The following is an 18,412-nucleotide window of genomic DNA, read 5'->3' on the forward strand; positions in this document are numbered from 1 at the left end:
CCCTGCTTACACTGAATCTATTTGTCCCAACTTCACACATATTTTCAACCCCTCTGGGTGCTGTCTTTCTTTTTACTTATCTCTTGCCCTATTTCTTCTGCTATGTGAAAAGCTCTCAGGCTCCTTAAGGCACTGAGTTCTCTTTGAGAATTTTGAAGCTTGTAGATTTATCTACAGTTTTCTTTGGGTGAAAAGTACTTTTCCTGGCAACGCAACAGAATGTAGAGGCAAATAAATAAGTAATCAGCTCTGAAGTTCCATAAGTCCTCCCATAACAAGATGTGATATTGACAAGGTAGAAAACAGCAAAATGGGGTAGTTTTGAAAATTCCGGACACAGAAGAATTATCAGTTCCCAGCATAGTTTAGTATGAGCCATTCCACATTTATTTATTTGCTTGCCGTATTTGTCATTGCGCAGTTTTTCGGTGTCTATTGTGCCTCACTTGTGTTTCAGCAACAATATGAGTGACGACGATGGTAACTGGCATGGGATGGATTGTCCCTCCTTGCCACTTCAAGTTCCCATATTGAAGCACTAACATTCAGTATGTCAGAGTGTGACTCCATCTGGAGACAGGGTAGTTGCGGAAGCTACTTAGTTAAAATAAAACGGTGATAACAAGTCATAATTCCAATCTGACTGAAGTCATTGCCTTTCTTTGCCAAGCATGGAAGTGGTGTCTAAGTAAAATGAAAAACAAAGTCCCCAAATTTGGCATTTTATCATCCAAACTTCAACTAAATAAACAAGCAGAAATACATACATTCATGTGTCTGTGAAAAAGTCTCTGTAGAATTGCTATGCAATTGATTTTGAGGGAGAACATCGATAGCATGCCCCTGATCACACCAGATGGACTCCAGTCTCTCCGGATTTTTTCCTGTTTAATTTAGCATCAATTGATGAGGAGACTTAATTACAGTATCTTCATATCATTTTGATAAGATATTTCCTACAACCTGGCTGCTCCTTCTTTTACATCCTTTAACTCTCCCAGAAGAAATATACCTTACAACTTGCATTATCTGGAAACATAACAGAGAGGGTAATCTAGGGAGCACAGCTTGTCTTGGTCAGCTCTGACATACCACAAAGCCATTTTAGAAAATAAAAATAATAACATAAGGCTATAATTTACTGTGCCAGGAACCGAGAACCAATTTAAAAGTCAATTCCTTACATAACACTCACAGTAACTTTTGAAATAATATTACCATTTTATGAATGATGAAAACAGAAACCCAAGTCACAAGTCAATTTAGTATATGAGCTGAAACTAGAATTCAAAGTGGACTGAACTTTTGAAATACTCAAAAACAATAGAAAATAATCTCAAACTGCTTTCTTAAACTCTGGAGAAATTTCAGAAAGAAAATAAATCAGTGCTGGCTGTTGTGTCTACTGAGCTGCCTGTTCAGAAATTTAAAGTATGGCTTAGCAAGAAAAACTCTTCAATTTCCAGCGCTACCCCGTCATGGGGAGAGCTATGCATTAGCATAGCTAATCACTGTAAATAGTAAATCACTATTTACAGTATCTGTCTCTTTCTCAAAGAGTATGTGTGTGCTCACATGTGTGTGCTTGTGTGTGTGTTCCTGAGAAAAGCTGCATAAAGAATGAAATATCTGGAACTGGTATGGTGGCATACCATGTCAAATCTTCATCTGTGGCATTGAAGACCCATATGAGCACCAATGCTAATCCCAGCTGCTCCACTTCCAATCCAGCTCCCTGCCAGTGTGCCTGGGAAGAAAGCAGAGGATGGCCCAAGTGCTTGGCTTCTTGCATCCATGTGGAAGACCTGAAAGAAGTTCCTGGATCCCAGCTTCAGACCAGCCCAGCATTTGTCATCCCAGTCATTTGTAGGGTGACCCAACAGATGGAGGATCTCTCTTGTCCTTTCCCTCTCTCTATAATTCTTATTTTCAAAGAAAATAAATAAATCTTTGGGAAAAAAATAGGCACTAGAAAAAAAGAATGAAATTACTGCTGAAGTAATTGCTCCATTTACAGATGGTGTAACTGCTTCATGGAAAATATTGTGTGTTCACTGATTAGTTCATTGAAGCACGAATGTCATTTGGATAACCCTTCTGCCCTCCTTGCTCTGAATATTATCACTTGAATAATCAGAGAGAAGGGTAAACAGAAAAATTCAAGCTGAGTCTGGATTTGGTGACTCCAAAGTCTGTAAGTCCCAAAGCTACCACGGATGTTTCTGTGATGATTAATTTATTAAGGTTATAAAACTGTCATATTATTTTTTAAAAACAGAATAAAAGATTTACAAAGAAAATCTTCATAAAATTATTATATTGCTTAACATAAAACAACACAAAATATCACAAGTGATTGATTCTTAATCTTTAGAAATATTATTTCAGAATGTGAATAACTTCCCATATTGCTTTCATTGCTTTTTTACTAGAGTAGTTAAGTCCTGAAATTATACAGAGAGAAGGAGAGACAGAGAGGAAGATCTTCCCTCCAATGATTCCCTTCCCAAATGGCGACAACAACTGGAGCTGCGCCAATCTAAAGACAGGAGCCTGGAGCCTCTTCCAGGTCTCCTTTGTAGGTGCAGGGTCCCAAGGCTTTGGGCCATGCTTGTCTGCTTTCCCCGGACATAGACAAGGAGATAGATGAGAAGTGGGGCTGCTAAGATTAGAACTAGTACCCATATGGGATCCTGGAGCATGCAAGGTGAGGATTTTAGCTGCTAGCCTACTTCCCAGGGCCCTAAACTTTTTTTCATAATATTTTTCTTTTTAATTTTTGATACAATTCCATAGACTCTGGGATTTCCCTTACCACCACCCCCCAAATCCTATCCCCCTACTGATTCCCCCTATATCATTACAGTAGTATATTTCTTTATATGCAGTTATAAGTCCATCACTCTGCTATTTAAGTGCATCCTGACATTGTAGCAAGAGTTCAGCATCCTATTGTCAAGATATATTTAACATGACTTTGTTTAAATGCCCATTTGTTGACACACAATGGAACTTCAAGAAAATAACATTCCCATAGTTAGAGCATCCTTTGATTACCTGATGATTGGTCAATTACTTCAGCAGTAATATTCTGATACTTGTTACCATCATTGAAGAATGAAAACTAGCGTGCAAATACTGTGTACATTTGGTGCACTCCTGCTTTCGGGTCTGCAGTTAAAAAAAGATACCAATTTGTCAAATTCATTTTGGCCCTTTATATTTATAATAATTGTTGAAAATTATATGAGAGTACTAAGGAAGACTGTTCTTCTTTGAAAACGTTGGGACCGGGAGATTTGTATGTGTTATGAAATTCCAGTATATCACATCTCAAAATAAGCTACAGTGACTATAGTAAATTATAAACAATTTAGTCAAAATTTCAAAATGGGTTTCTACTTAATAGGAGGAGTTCGAAAGTTATCCTAATCAATGAATGTGTTTCCAGTATTAAGTGTATTCCTCTAAGTGTATTCCTTTAAGTGTACTCCTCAGAGTCTTCTACTCTGAGATGTTTATATCATTTTAGATACACAGAAAAACATCTTTGTACTTCAATAGCTGAAGTCTATATATATTTTTTTACATGAAGCATACAATTTGCATCAGAATAGCCGTTGAGTGCTTCAGCATGATCCTTTGGATATTAATAGTTTGAACATATAGTTGTAAACACCTTCGAGAACAGCACAGTTTTGTTCCCATGAGAATAAGCCTAATTCTAAGGGGGTAATTAAAACAGGAAGAAAAGAAACAGAGGCTCATTATGGAATAAGAAAAAACTGAACTTGAGCAACAGAACCAGCATCTAGGCTTGTATTTCCATGAAAATAACATTTGATTATTTTCTTCATCAGTCTATGTTTCCACCCACACAAAGCCACACAAATCAAAGATCTCACAGTATGATTTCTTTTTTATTTCTTTTTCTAAGAAAATGCATGTATTGAAAGTTGCCTTCTAAAGCAAGGAAGAATTTTAAAAAGCACTCTGTAACACGTTTCATTAATGAAATTGTTGCAAAATTTTTCTATTTGCAAAGTTATACACACACATATACATAAACTCATGTTAAAAGTATGAGTTCAGAATTTGTTCTCCCATTAGGAAAAGACAGGGGAAAAGCTAGTAAGCAACCTCCTTGAATCAGCTGGTCTCACTGCCGGTAGCAATAATGCATTTTACAGCTTGTGGGAGAGAGGGAGAAGATGGGGGAAAAGATGACAAAAGGAGGAGAGGAGAGGCATGGACTCACACCTTTATTTAAACTGAAATTTGTGTTTGAAATAGAATTATGATCTAGTTACCTACGAATCATGATATAAAACCTGGGACTCTGGCTATGCTTAATGACTCTGGAAAGAGCTGGATTGAATCAAAAGAGCCTGTTTATTTCTAAAGCTGTGCTGAGATGGAACAAGACTGGTTAGAGAGGAGTGGTACAGTCATGGACTTCTTGGCACACCCTTACTGTCATAGTCCATCAGTTCACCCTGATGACTGAAATGAGAATGTGTGGGATAGTAGTGGTGGTGGGGAGAGGGGTGGGAACAGGAAGAGATTATCATGATGACAGTTCTGCCTTCAATAAATTACCCAGTAAATGAAATTCTCACCAGTTTTTTTGTTAGATGTATTTATTTTTATTAGAAAGGCAGATATAGAGAAGAGAGACAGAAAGACTGTCCATCTACTGTTTCACAGGACAAATGGCTGCAATGGCCAAAAGTGAGCTGATCTGAAACCAGGAGCCAAGAGATTCTTCCTGGTCTCTCACATGGGTAGTGGGGTCCCAAGAACTTGATCCATCCTCCACTGCTTTCTGAGGCCATAAGCAGGGAGCTGAATGGAAAGTGGAACAATCAGACCCAAATTGGCCACCATATGGGATGTCGGCACTTGGATGTGGAAGATTGGCCAGTTGAGCCATTGTACCAGCACCCTCACACCATTTGTAAGAAGGAAGAATGAAACAGATTACAAAAATGTATCTGCATTTGGGATATCACCCTTGAAACTAGCTCCATGACAATTTACTTGCTTTTCATCCTTTCCTTGTTCAGTATTCACTGAATGAGAAAGTGAACTAAAATAAACAGCAAGATGAGTTCCCTGAAAATCCATTTATTTCTTCTTCCCGTTTCTTCCTTCTTCTACTTTCAATGCAAGATCCGTGCCATTTTCTTCTATAGTAAACTACATCGAAGATCTACTACTGATAAAGCAGCATGCCACCTGCAGTGACATTTGATTTACATACAGGTCAGGTCTGGAAAGAACACTGGATATGAATTTAGAAGCCTGGGACATGAATTCTGGATCCTATTTTCTTAATTTCCCATAGCCTTGATTTTGTCATCTGTAAAATAGGGTAGTAGTTGACAATGTCATCGCTAACACTGTCATCGTTTCATATTGGATTGTAAGGATACTGAAAACAGTCATATGAAGGGATGCTATAAATGTAAAAAGACTAGATAAAGGTTACTACCATTCTTACAACTGTCTTCATCTCATAGAATGTGCTATTTTTCCACATTGTTCCCATGTCTGCCTACCCCTTTCATGAATTCACAACCCTGGAGACATGGAAATAAGGTAGAAATGCAAAACTAAAGATTATTCTGTATTGAATAAGAGTCAGAGAATCGAATCTCTCACCCGCAATGACTGATCCTTCTTGTGGTTGCCAGTCATTACTGCTTTCATGTTAAGAAGAGAAAGACTGGTGGCAAAAAAGGTTTTAAATTAGTATGTTCAGTTCAATTTAACTTTCAATATTAGAATTATGACTTTCCCAAATCACAGTGCCATTGGGGATTATGAAAAGAGAAGATTTCTGGGTACCCCACCATGTAATGTAGACCATATGAATTAACATTGGCTGTATCAATACTTATATTTTTTCTCAGTAGTTAATGAGATAGCAAAAAAAAAAAAAAAAAAAAGAAGAAAAGAAAAGAAAGGAAAAGAAAAAACCAGAGGAAATCATTGGAAATATGGAAGACACTGATTGAGATCTATTTCCGTGGCATAGGTATCCCACATAGATTAACACCTGGACTAATAAACATCTGTTCTAAAAATTATTTTTCTGATGCAATGAAACTAGAGAATTATATGATTAAGCAGAATGGCTAAAAACCTTAATTTGGGAAGCAAACCAACCTGGGTCCTAATCAACCCAGTGACTTCATATCTATATGATTTCTCTTAGGCTTAATTTACTATAATAATGCCATAATCAAAGCTTGTTGAAAGGACACAATGTGAGACATTGGCAAAACTAATCACCAATATTCAGCTGTGCATAAATTACCTATTTCTGTGTAAAATATTATCTCAAAATGCAGTGACTTGAAACAAACATTTATTATTGTACAATTTCTGCTGGTCAGGATATCAGGTGTAATGAATCAGGGCAATTTTAGCTTGGTTTCTATTATGGTTGCAGATAAGCTATGGGCTAAGGTTGCAGCCTCCCGGACACTGCACAGGGACCAGAGAATCGTCTTCAAAGAAGGCTCATTCATACAGATACTGGCAGGGAGGACTTGCTTTCCTCTTGCTGCTCTCAGGATGCCGCATGGCCACATGCCCCTTTTTCAAAATTCTGCTTGAATTTTCTCAAGATATGGCAGCCTGCTTCTTCAAGACAGAGTAATTCAAACAAGAGCGAGATGTTAGCCGGTATCTTCTGTGACATGGTTTTTGAAGTAACACCACCATTTCCAAAGCCTATTTACATGAGTCAATGTGGAAAATAGTGGCTATAACAAGATGGGAAATACATGAGGCAGGAATTGAGAGAGGAGTTAGAGTGGGTAGTAGGCAGTTAGGGTATTCTGGGTCCCCAAGTAAAAGAGAATTTCCCCACCATGTCTTGAACTCACCAGGGCACGTCTCTTCCAAGGGACAGTGGTGCTATTAGCATATCAATTCCCCACCTGAAGTATGGGCCATCCCCTCTGGCCATTGTGGGAGGGCCTCAGGCCGATCTCTTTATCATTAAAAGGAGAGCAGGAAGAAGTAATACACATCTGCCCAAGGCCTGGAATGTCCTATGTCTGGCACCTCTATGGCCTTTTGTCCCAAGGCCAGGTACCATGGAAACCAGGAATTTTCTTTGTTTATGGAGAAACATCTTTGAGGGAAACCTTTAAAAGGTGCATTCCCCACCATTCATTCGGGTTTTTTGGGTTCTTATTTTCCTGCTGCTATGGCAGAGCACGGGGGTCCTTTTCCTCCTGCCACTATGGCAGGAGGTAAGGGTCTTTTCTATCTCAAAACCCCCTCCCGTCGCTAGGACGGGAGTCTTCTCTTCTCAACTTTTCTAATAAATCTTGCTTTAAAACTAAACTGTGTCCGCATGAAAATTCTTCTTTCCTGCGAGACAAGAATTTGAGGTTGCTGCCATACTCGGAGTCAAAATTCCTGCAACAGAATCAATGGGGATTTTCCAGGATCATACAGGCAGCCACGCATGGTACAAAGTGAATAATGAGTTTGCAAACTTTATTCAGAATCTTCATAAACCAAAATGTCATCACTTTAAATTATTGAAAAGAGCAAGAAACCTGATGCATATGTTGTGATAAAGAAGAATGCAAAGCTGCAGACTAAATGCTTCTCCCCATGAGAAATACTGAAGTTGAAATTCCGTAATTCTTTCACTTTGAAATTTATGCTTAACTGAAAAATCTCTTATTCTCTACGTACATAAATACAAATGCTAAGATGGCTTGGAAACATTTCATTAAATATACAAAATGAAAAGTGGTAACTTTTTTAACATTTGTTTATTTGCAAGGCAAAGTTACAAAATGAGGATGGAGAGAGTCTTTTATTCATTAGTTTACTCCCCAGTGGCTGCAGTATGAAGGCTGGCAGCCAGAAACTTCATCTGACTCTCCAACACGAATTAGGGGCCCAACCACTTGCACCATCTTCCACTGCTTTCTTAGAAACATTATCAGGGAGCAGGATCAGAAGTACAACAGCTGGAACATGATCTGCAGCCTATACGGATGCCTGTGTTACAGGCAGGGGATTAACCTGTTAATTCTCAACACTGGGCACAAATATATTTTTAAGGACTAGTTAGTCTGTAACAAAAAATTATTGCTTTTATACAAACATCTATATCAATCAAATAAGCTTGTTTGCATTCTGTTGGAACTGAATTATACATGAATCTAACACAAACTAAGTTTTATAATACCCAGAGTTGTTTTAAAGTATTTTCTTTACTAAGTTCATGTTGTTTTCCTCTATTCTGGTGTTACAGTGGCTGGTTACAATGTTTATTTTGACTGGTAGTGAATGTAACAGAGCTTAGAAAGAGAGACAAAAGACTCCAGCAAGTCTCCTGGGACACAAAGCAAAATGCACTAACCATTCAGAGCATTCACTAAACACACAATGAGTGCTGTTCGAGTTAGTAACTACAAGTTTGCAAGAGTATATCCAATAGAGCTATCAAATCACACCTTCTTTTCTAGGTTTCATATCTTGAATAAGTCAAGAACTGCTAGGGTCTGTGTGATGGGTGTGGAAGACAGGAAGGTGTGAAGAGTATTGTTCCGTTGCAGGCAGGGTTGCAAGGACCTTCCCGGTGTTTGGCAGGGCCATGCAGATGTCTCTATGACCACCTAAATGCAGTTCCACCTCCCTTTGCATGGACACCGGACAACCCCGCTGAGAATTCTATAATCTAGTTAGGCATTGTCTGCCTCTGTGGAGTTAATGTTTACTACCGATGTGAGCTTGGAAGTTGATGTTGCTGATATTGTTTTAGCCAAAGTGCCTTTTAATATTGCCTTTTATTATTACGTCCCCAGGCTTAGTGGGAACCTATGCTTAGAATTTTCCCTCCCCCATTGACCATATGCTAATCAAGGGTGTTCTGTCCGCAGGTGTAAGTGGAAATCTATTCTTTCCCTCTTTCTTTGATCTTTAGGTCCCTCCTTCTGTGAAGTCTTTCCTTTTTTGATTAATTCAAAACTAAGCTGTAGAATGAGGATTGTGGTAGCAATGTGTTACTGATTCATATGCACCTTTTTCCTAACCACAAAGCCAGGATGAATAACATCCTGACTTAAGGTGAAACAAATGGCATAGTTATCTTTATAAACACCCACTTTGAGAGAGGAGTTAGAGTGGGTAGTAGGCAGTTAGGGTATTCTGGGTCCCCGAGTAAAAGAATTTCCCCACCATGTCTTGAACTCACCAGATGCACGTCTCTTCCAAGGGACAGAGGTACTATTGGCATATCAATTCCCCACCTGAAGTATTGGCCATCCCCTCTAGCCATTGTGGGAGGGCCTCAGGCCGATCTCTTTATCATTAAAAGGAGAGCAGGAAGAAGTAATACACATCTGCCTAAGGCCTGGAATGTCCTATGTCTGGTATCTCTGTGACCTTTTGTCCCAAGGCCAGGTACCATGGAAACCAGGAATTTTCTTTGTTTATGGAGAAACATCTTTGAGGGAAACCTTTAAAAGGTGCATTCCCCACCATTAATATGGGTTTTGTTTCTTGTCCTCCTGCCACTATGGCAGAGCACTAGGGTTTTTTGGGTTCTTCTTCTCCTCCTGCCACTATGGCAGAGCACTGGGGTCCTTTTCCTCCTGCCACTATGGCAGGAGGTAAGGGTCCTTTCTATCTCAAAGCCCCCTCCCGTCACTAGAACGGGAGTCTTCTCTTCTCAGCTTTTCTAATAAATCTTGCGTTAAAACTAAACTGTGTCCGCATGAAAATTCTTCTTTCCTGCGAGACAAGAATTTGAGGTTGCTGCCATACTCGGAGTCAAAATTCCTGCAACAACTTGACCATGACATAAAGAGTCTGAGCCAGATTCTGTGTAGGTAAAGTGGATAGCTTTCCCGCATTGTCCATTATGATCATGAAATCCTAGTGGTCCATCTTTCTCTCCTCTTTGTGCCTCATCCATGCACCCTTCGCGAGTTCTGAACCCAGCTGGGGCTGGACTCCAGCAAAGAACCTATTTGTACCTCACTTTCTTCATCTGCACAGTAAGCTATGTGTTAGACATTATGGCCAGTCATAGAGTAGTATAATAAATGAATACAGATACACACAAATGTATACAGGGAGATTTAAATCTAGTAAGAGACATGGGCACATTTATAAATGATTCTGAACCATGGAGCTGGCGTTATGATGCACTGGATTAAGCCACGGTTTACAAAGCAAGAAGCCCATATAGGCAATAATCCAAATCCCTTTTGTGAGGTGGCTGTAAAATGTGAAGAAGGTGGTCCACTGTGCCTGTATGGAGACCTAGAGGAAGTTCCTGGTTTCTGGCTTGGGTCTGGTGCAGCTTTAACCATTGCAGCCTTGGGGGGGGGGGGTGGTAAAACAGTGGATGGAAGATCTCACTTTGTCTGTGCCAATCTCTCTGTAAATCTGTCTTTCAAATAAATAAATCTTTAAATATATAAACACCTCCAAGTCAAAATATATGCTATGGGATTATGGAAGAAAAAGCAGCATAAAAGAAAGCACTACTGCTCTGTTATAAAGAGCTATCACTTCGAAAAAGCACTGGTAATTTAGGTAGCAAAAAGAAGACTGCATTTAAATTGAGCCTCAACAATGAACTGACCCAAGCAGACAAAAAAGAGAAAAGCACTCCAAATTGAAGAAATGGGTGGGTAAATTCCTAACACATGAGGTAAACGGGAAATATGTCAGTGCTCTAAAAACAAGGGTTGCAAGGGCCAGTTAAAAATTGGAGTAGGAGGACACCACTGGCAAGGGTGGCTCAGGGCAGGGTCTGCCTGAAGTCACCTCGAAAACCTGGAGCCCGCATGCTGCTGACAGCAGGCGACTTTAGGAGCCTGCTGGGGTCTTTTAGGCACTGCTAGCTGGGGTAGCTCAGGCCTGGGCCTGCCTGGAGTCACCTGGAACACCACAAGACTGCATTCTCCACAGGAGCAGATGGCAATTTTGAAGGACTGCTGGGGTCTTTCAGTCACAGAGAGCAGGAATGACTCAGGGTTGGCCCTGCCTGAAGTCACCTGGGGCACCCCAAGTCTGCATTCTCCTCAGAAGCCCCTGGTGAGTTTAGGGCATTTAGGAGTCTTTCAGGTGCCACCAGCAGGGGTGGCTCCAGGTTTGGGCCTGCCTGAAATCACCAGAAAACACATGGAATCCGCAATCTCCTCAGGAGCAGCTGAAGTCACCTGAAGCACCTGGAGCCCGCATGTACCTCAGGGGCAGAAGCAGAGTTTGGGGTGGGTCCTTCTGAGGTGTTTTAGGTGCTGGCTCAGGGCCGGGTCTGCCTGAAGTCACCTAGAGCTGGCATGTTATCAGGTGCTACCAGTGATTCTGAGTGCCTGGTGGGATCTGTTAGCCACGCCTAGCTATTTCTGCCACGGGGAGTGGTTCCTGGCAGTGCCAGGCTGAAGTCACTAAAGCACCTGGAGCCCACATGCTCCTCAGGAACAGCAGGTGACATTGGAGGCCGGTTACATCTGATTGGTGGGCTGGTGGATTGGCGCGAATTTGGTGAGCTGAGGAGAGGAGGAGGAAGTGGCGCTGGGCTGAGGGTGGCATGTTCCAGTAACTCCTTACAACCTTGGGCACCTGGAGCCCACAAGCTCCTCAGGAGTGGCAGGCAACATTGAAGGGCGGGCTGAGGTCTTTCAGCTGCTGCCCAGCTGTCACCCCCGGAGCCTGCGGGGGTGACTGAGGGCTCTGCCTGAGGGAAGTCACCTCAAACACCTCAATCCCCCAACTCCTCAGGAGCTGTGTGGGACTTAGGGCGCCTGCTGGGGTCTTTTGGGCGCTGCCATCAGGAGCGGCTCCTTTCTGGGCTTGCCTGAAGTCACCTGGAGCTGACATGCTCCTCATGAATGGCTGGCGACTTGGGGTCTGTTGAGTGTTTTCGACTCATCTGGCAGGGGTGGCTCAGGGCTGGGCATGCCTGAAGTCACCACAAGCACCTGGAGCCCTCATGTTCCTCAGGGGCAGAAGGGGAGTTTGGGGGGGGGGCCATCTGAGGTCTTTTGGGCGCTGCAGGCATGGTGGCTAAGGGCTGGGTCTGCCTGAAGTCACCTGGAGCTGGCATGTTCCTCATGTGCCACCAGTGATTGAGTCCTTGATGGGGTCTGTTAGCCCTTGCCTCGCTGTTTCTGCCACGGGGAGTGTTTCCTGGCAGTGCCAGGCTGATGTCACTAGAGCACCTGGAGGCCACATGCTCTTCAGGAACAGCAGGCGACATTGGAGGCCTGCTGGGGTCTTAGAGGTGGCGCCGGCATGGTGGCTCAGGGCTGGGGTTCCATGAAGTCACCTGGGGCTGGCACGGTCCTCTGGAGCGGAAGGCCACTTTGGGGACCAGCTGGTTCTCTTAGGCGCCACAGGCAAGAGGGTTTCAGGGCTGTGCCTGTCTGAAGTCTCCTCAAGCTGAGGAGAGGAGCAGGAAGTGGCGCTGGGCTGAGGGTGGCATGTTCCAGTAACTCCTTACAACCTCGGGCACCTGGAGCCCACAAGTTCCTCAGGAGTGGCATACAATTTGGGAAACAGGCTGAGGTCTTTCAGCCCTTTCCCAGCTGTCACCCCGGAGCCTGCAGGGGTGACAGCGGCTCTGCATGAGGGAAGTCACCTCAAACACCTCAATCCCCCAACTCCTCAGAGGTCCTGTGGGAGTTAGGGTGCCTGCTGGGGTCTTATGGGCACTGCCATCAGGGTGGTTCATTGCTGGGCCTGCCTGAAGTTACATGAATCACCTGGAGCCCGCATTTTCCTCAGGGGCAGAAGGGGAATTTGGGGGAGCTGTCTGAGGTCTTTTAGGCGCAGCAGGCATGGTTGCTCATTGCTGGGGTTCCATGAAGTCACCTGGGGCTGGCATGGCCCTCTGGAGCGGCAGGCCACTGCCGCCCAGCTGTGCTGCTCTCAGGAGCAGCTCAGGGCTGTGCCTGCCTGCAGTCCACAAGAGCTGGCATGCTCCTCAGGAGCGGCTGGCACCCTGCTGTCTGGTGGGGTCCTGAGGGCCAGCCCAGCTTTCCACTGATAGCAGGGGTGGCTCAGGGCTGGGTCTGCCTGAAGTCACTCACACCTGGAGCCCTCATGTTCCTCAGGGGCAGAAGGGGAGTTTGGGGGGGCCTTCTGAGGTGTTTTAGGTGCTGCAGGAATGGTGGCTCAGGGCTGGGTCTGCCTGAAGTCACCTGGAGCTGGCATGTTCCTCAGGAGCCACCAGTGATTCTGAGTGCCTGGTGGGGTCTGTTAGCCCTCGTCTAGCTGTTTCTGCCACAGGGAGTGTCTCAGGGCAGTGCCTGCCTGAAGTCACCTCAAGAACCTGTAGCCCACATGCTCCTCAGGTCAGCTGGTGACTTTGCGGGTCTGTGGGGTCTTTTAGTCGCGTCTCTGACAGAGGTGGCTCAGGCCTGGGCCTGCCTGAAGTCACCTGGGGCACCTCAAGCCTGCATTCTTCTCAGGAGCCCCTGGTGAGTCTGAAGGCCTGCTGGGCTCTTTCAGTCACAGCAGCAGGGCTGGCTCCAGGTTTGGGCCTGCCTGAAGTCACCAGGAACCACTTGGAGTCCGCAATCTCCTCAGGAGCAGCAAAGCAATTTTGGGGGCCTGCTGGGCTCTTTTAGGGGCCACCAGCGGGGCTGGCTCAGGTTGGGCTTTCAGATTGACCTCTTCATTATTTAGCTCACTTCAAGTTCTCACAGTCCTTAGGTTGTGAAGTGCAGCTAATTGCGGCAGCCAGGAGCCAAAACCACCTAATGCAGTGAGGGACTTCAAAGGTTTATATCCAGTGGGGCTGAACCAGGGCGGGGCTTGGGAGGGACTGAGGGCAGGCCGCCACGGGATTGGTGGCTGGAGCTGTCAGTGGTGATTGCCTGAGGATGATTGGCAGGTAGGCGGAGTGAGGGAAAGGGGAGGGGAGACTGGGGTGGGCTTCTGAGGTGAAATGGCAGGTTACATCTGATTGGTGGGCTGGTGGATTGGCGCGAATTTGGTGAGCTGAGGAGAGGAGGAGGAAGTGGCGCTGGGCTGAGGGTGGCATGTTCCAGTAACTCCTTACAACCTCGGGTACCTGGAACCCACAAGTTCCTCAGGAGTGGCATACATTTGGGGGCAAGCTGAGGTCCTTCAGCCCTTTCCCAGCTGTCGCCCCCAGAGCCTGCGGGGGTGACTGAGGGCTCTGCCTGAGGGAAGTCACCTCAAACACCTCAATCCCCCAACTCCTCAGGAGCTGTGTGGGACTTAGGGCGCCTGCTGGGGTCTTTTGGGCGCTGTCATCAAGAGTGGCTTCTTTCTGGTCCTGCCTGAAGTCACCTGGAGCTGACATGCTCCTCATGAGTGGCTGGCGACTTTGGGGCCTCCTGAGTGTTTTTGACTTCTGGCTGTGGTGGCTCAGGGCTGGGCTTGCCTGAAGTCACCTCAAGAACCTGGAGCCGGCTTGCTCCTCAGGAGTGGTGGGCAGTTTTGGGGGCTTGCTGGGGTCTTTTGGCACAAACGGCAGGGCTGGCTCAGGGCTGGGCCTGCCTGCACTCACCTGGAGCCCACAAGCTGCTTAGGAACAGTGAGGACTTTGCGGCATACTAGGTGCTTTTATTCCCTGCCCAGGAGGCTTTACCAGCAGTGCCGGTTCAGGGCAGAGCCAGGCTGAAGTCACTAGAGCACCTGGAGCCCACATGCTCTTCAGGAACAGCAGGCGACATTGGAGGCCTGCTGGGGCCTTAGAAGTGGCGCCGGCATGGTAGCTCAGGGCTGGGGTTCCATGAAGTCACCTGGGGCTGGCACGGTCCTCTGGAGCGGCAGGCCACTTTGGGGACCAGCTGGGTCTCTTAGATGCCACTGGCAAGAGGGTTTCAGGGCTGTGCCTGTCTGAAGTCTCCTCAAGCTGAGGAGAGGAGCAGGAAGTGGCGCTGGGCTGAGGGTGGCATGTTCCAGTAACTCCTTACAACCTCGGGCACTTGGAGCCCACAAGCTCCTCAGGAGTGGCATACAATTTGGGAAACAGGCTGAGGTCTTTCAGCCCTTTCCCAGCTGTCACCCCGGAGCCTGCAGGGGTGACAGCGGCTCTGCCTGAGGGAAGTCACCTCAAACACCTCAATCCCCCAACTCCTCAAGGGCGTGTGTGACTTAGGGTGCCTGCTGGGGTCTTATGGGCACTGCCATCAGGGTGGCTCATTGCTGGGCCTGCCTGAAGTTACATGAATCACCTGGAGCCCGCATTTTCCTCAGGGGCAGAAGGGGAATTTGGGGGAGCTGTCTGAGGTCTTTTAGGCGCAGCAGGCATGGTAGCTCAGGGCTGGGGTTCCATGAAGTCACCTGGGGCTGGCATGGCCTTCTGGAGCGGCAGGCCACTTTGGGGACCAGCTGGATCTCTTAGGCGCCACAGGCAAGAGGGTTTCAGGGCTGTGCCTGCCTGAAGTCTCCTCAAGCCCCTGGAGCTGCATGCTGCCCTGGAAGAGAAGTGACTTTGGGGGGGTGCTGGGGTCTTTCTGCCGCCTCCCAGCTGGCGCCTTCAGCAGTGCCTTAGGCTGTTCCTGTCTGAAGTCTCCTCAGGCCCCTGAGCCTGCATTCTCCTCAGAGAAGTGCACTTTGGGGAGTGCTGGGGTTTTCTAACTGCCTCCCAGCTGTGCTGCTCTCAGGAGCAGCTCAGGGCTGTGCCTGCCTGCAGTCCACAAGAGCTGGCATGCTCCTCAGGAGCGGCTGGCACCCTGCTGTCTGGTGATAGCAGCCCAGCTTTCCGCTGATAGCAGGGGTAGCTCAGGGCTGGGCCTGCCTGGAGTCACCTCAAGCCAGCAAGCTCCTCAGGAGCAGCAAGTGAAATTGGGGGCCTGCCGGGGTCTTTAGGCGCCTCTGCCAGAGGTGGCTCAGGCCTGGGCCTGCCTGAAGTCACCTGGGGCACCTCAAGCCTGCATTCTCCTCAGGAGCGGCTGGAGAGTCTGAAGGCCTGCTGGGCTCTTTCAGTCACAGCAGCAGGGCTGGCTCCAGGTTTGGGCCTGCCTGAAGTCACCAGGAACCACTTGGAGTCCGCAATCTCCTCAGGAGCAGCAAAGCAATTTTGGGGGCCTCCTGGGGTCTTTTGGCACCACCGGCATGTGTGGCTCAGGGCTATGTGTGCCTGAAAACACCTGGAGCTGTCATGCTCCTCAGGAGGGCTGGCGACTTTGGGGGTCTGTTGAGTGTTTTCAACTTATCTGGCAGGGCTGGCTCAGGGCTGGGTCTGCCTGAAGTCACTCACACCTGGAGCCCTCATGTTCCTCAGGGGCAGAAGGAGAGTTTGGGGGGGCCTTCTGAGGTGTTTTAGGTGCTGCAGGAATGGTGGCTCAGGGCTGGGTCTGCCTGAAGTCACCTGGAGCTGGCATGTTCCTCAGGAGCCACCAGTGATTCTGAGTGCCTGGTGGGGTCTGTTAGCCCTCGTCTAGCTGTTTCTGCCACAGGGAGTGTCTCAGGGCAGTGCCTGCCTGAAGTCACCTCAAGAACCTGGAGCCCACATGCTCCTCAGGTCAGCTGGTGACTTTGGGGGCCTGCTGGGGTCTTTTAGTCGCGTCTGACAGAGGTGGCTCAGGCCTGGGCCTGCCTGAAGTCACCTGGGGCACCTCAAGCCTGCATTCTCCTCAGGAGACCCTGGAGAGTCTGAAGGCCTGCTGGGCTCTTTCAGTCACAGCAGCAGGGGTGGCTCCAGGTTTGGGCCTGCCTGAAGTCACCAGGAACCACTTGGAGTCCGCAATCTCCTCAGGAGCAGCAAAGAGATTTTGGGAGCCTGCTTGGGTCTTTTAGGGGCCACCAGTGGGGCTGGCTCAGGTTGGGCTGTCAGATTGACCTCTTCATTATTTAGCTCACTTCAAGTTCTCACAGTCCTTAGGTTGTGAAGTGCAGCTAATTGCGGCAGCCAGGAGCCAAAACCACCTAATGCAGTGAGGGACTTCAAAGGTTTATATCCAGTGGGGCTGAACCAGGGCGGGGCTTGGGAGGGACTGAGGGCAGGCCGCCACGGGATTGGTGGCTGGAGCTGTCAGTGGTGATTGCCTGAGGATGATTGGCAGGTAGGCAGAGTGAGGGAAAGGGGAGGGGAGACTGGGGTGGGCTTCTGAGATGAAATGGCAGGTTACATCTGATTGGTGGGCTGGTGGATTGGCGCGAATTTGGTGAGCTGAGGAGAGGAGGAGGAAGTGGCGCTGGGCTGAGGGTGGCATGTTCCAGTAACTCCTTACAACCTTGGGCACCTGGAGCCCACAAGTTCCTCAGGAGTGGCATACATTTGGGGGCAAGCTGAGGTCCTTCAGCCCTTTCCCAGCTGTCGCCCCCAGAGCCTGCGGGGGTGACTGAGGGCTCTGCCTGAGGGAAGTCACCTCAAACACCTCAATCCCCCAACTCCTCAGGAGCTGTGTGGGACTTAGGGCGCCTGCTGGGGTCTTTTGGGCGCTGTCATCAAGAGTGGCTTCTTTCTGGTCCTGCCTGTAGTCACCTGGAGCTGACATGCTCCTCAGGAATGGCTGGCGACCCTGGGGCCTCCTGAGTGTTTTTGACTTCTGGCTGTGGTGGCTCAGGGCTGGGCTTGCCTGAAGTCACCTCAAGAACCTGGAGCCGGCTTGCTCCTCAGGAGTGGTGGGCAGTTTTGGGGGCTTGCTGGGGTCTTTTGGCACAAACGGCAGGGCTGGCTCAGGGCTGGGCCTGCCTGCACTCACCTGGAGCCCACAAGCTGCTTAGGAACAGTGAGGACTTTGCGGCATACTAGGTGCTTTTATTCCCTGCCCAGGAGGCTTTACCAGCAGTGCCGGTTCAGGGCAGAGCCAGGCTGAAGTCACTAGAGCACCTGGAGCCCACATGCTCTTCAGGAACAGCAGGCGACATTGGAGGCCTGCTGGGGCCTTAGAAGTGGCGCCAGCATGGTAGCTCAGGGCTGGGGTTCCATGAAGTCACCTGGGGCTGGCACGGTCCTCTGGAGTGGCAGGCCACTTTGGGGACCAGCTGGTTCTCTAAGGCGCCACTGGCAAGAGGGTTTCAGGGCTGTGCCTGTCTGAAGTCTCCTCAAGCTGAGGAGAGGAGCAGGAAGTGGCGCTGGGCTGAGGGTGGCATGTTCCAGTAACTCCTTACAACCTCGGGCACCTGGAGCCCACAAGTTCCTCAGGAGTGGCATACAATTTGGGAAACAGGCTGAGGTCTTTCAGCCCTTTCCCAGCTGTCACCCCGGAGCCTGCAGGGGTGACAGCGGCTCTGCATGAGGGAAGTCACCTCAAACACCTCAACCCCCCAACTCCTCAGAGGTCCTGTGGGAGTTAGGGCACCTGCTGGGGTCTTATGGGCACTGCCATCAGGGTGGCTCATTGCTGGGCCTGCCTGAAGTTACATGAATCACCTGGAGCCCGCATTTTCCTCAGGGGCAGAAGGGGAATTTGGGGGAGCTGTCTGAGGTCTTAGAGGT

Source organism: Ochotona curzoniae, unplaced genomic scaffold (assembly GCF_017591425.1).
Source record: "Ochotona curzoniae isolate NIBS_2020 unplaced genomic scaffold, NIBS_Ocur_1.0 contig_2723, whole genome shotgun sequence".
NCBI lineage: Eukaryota > Metazoa > Chordata > Mammalia > Lagomorpha > Ochotonidae > Ochotona > Ochotona curzoniae.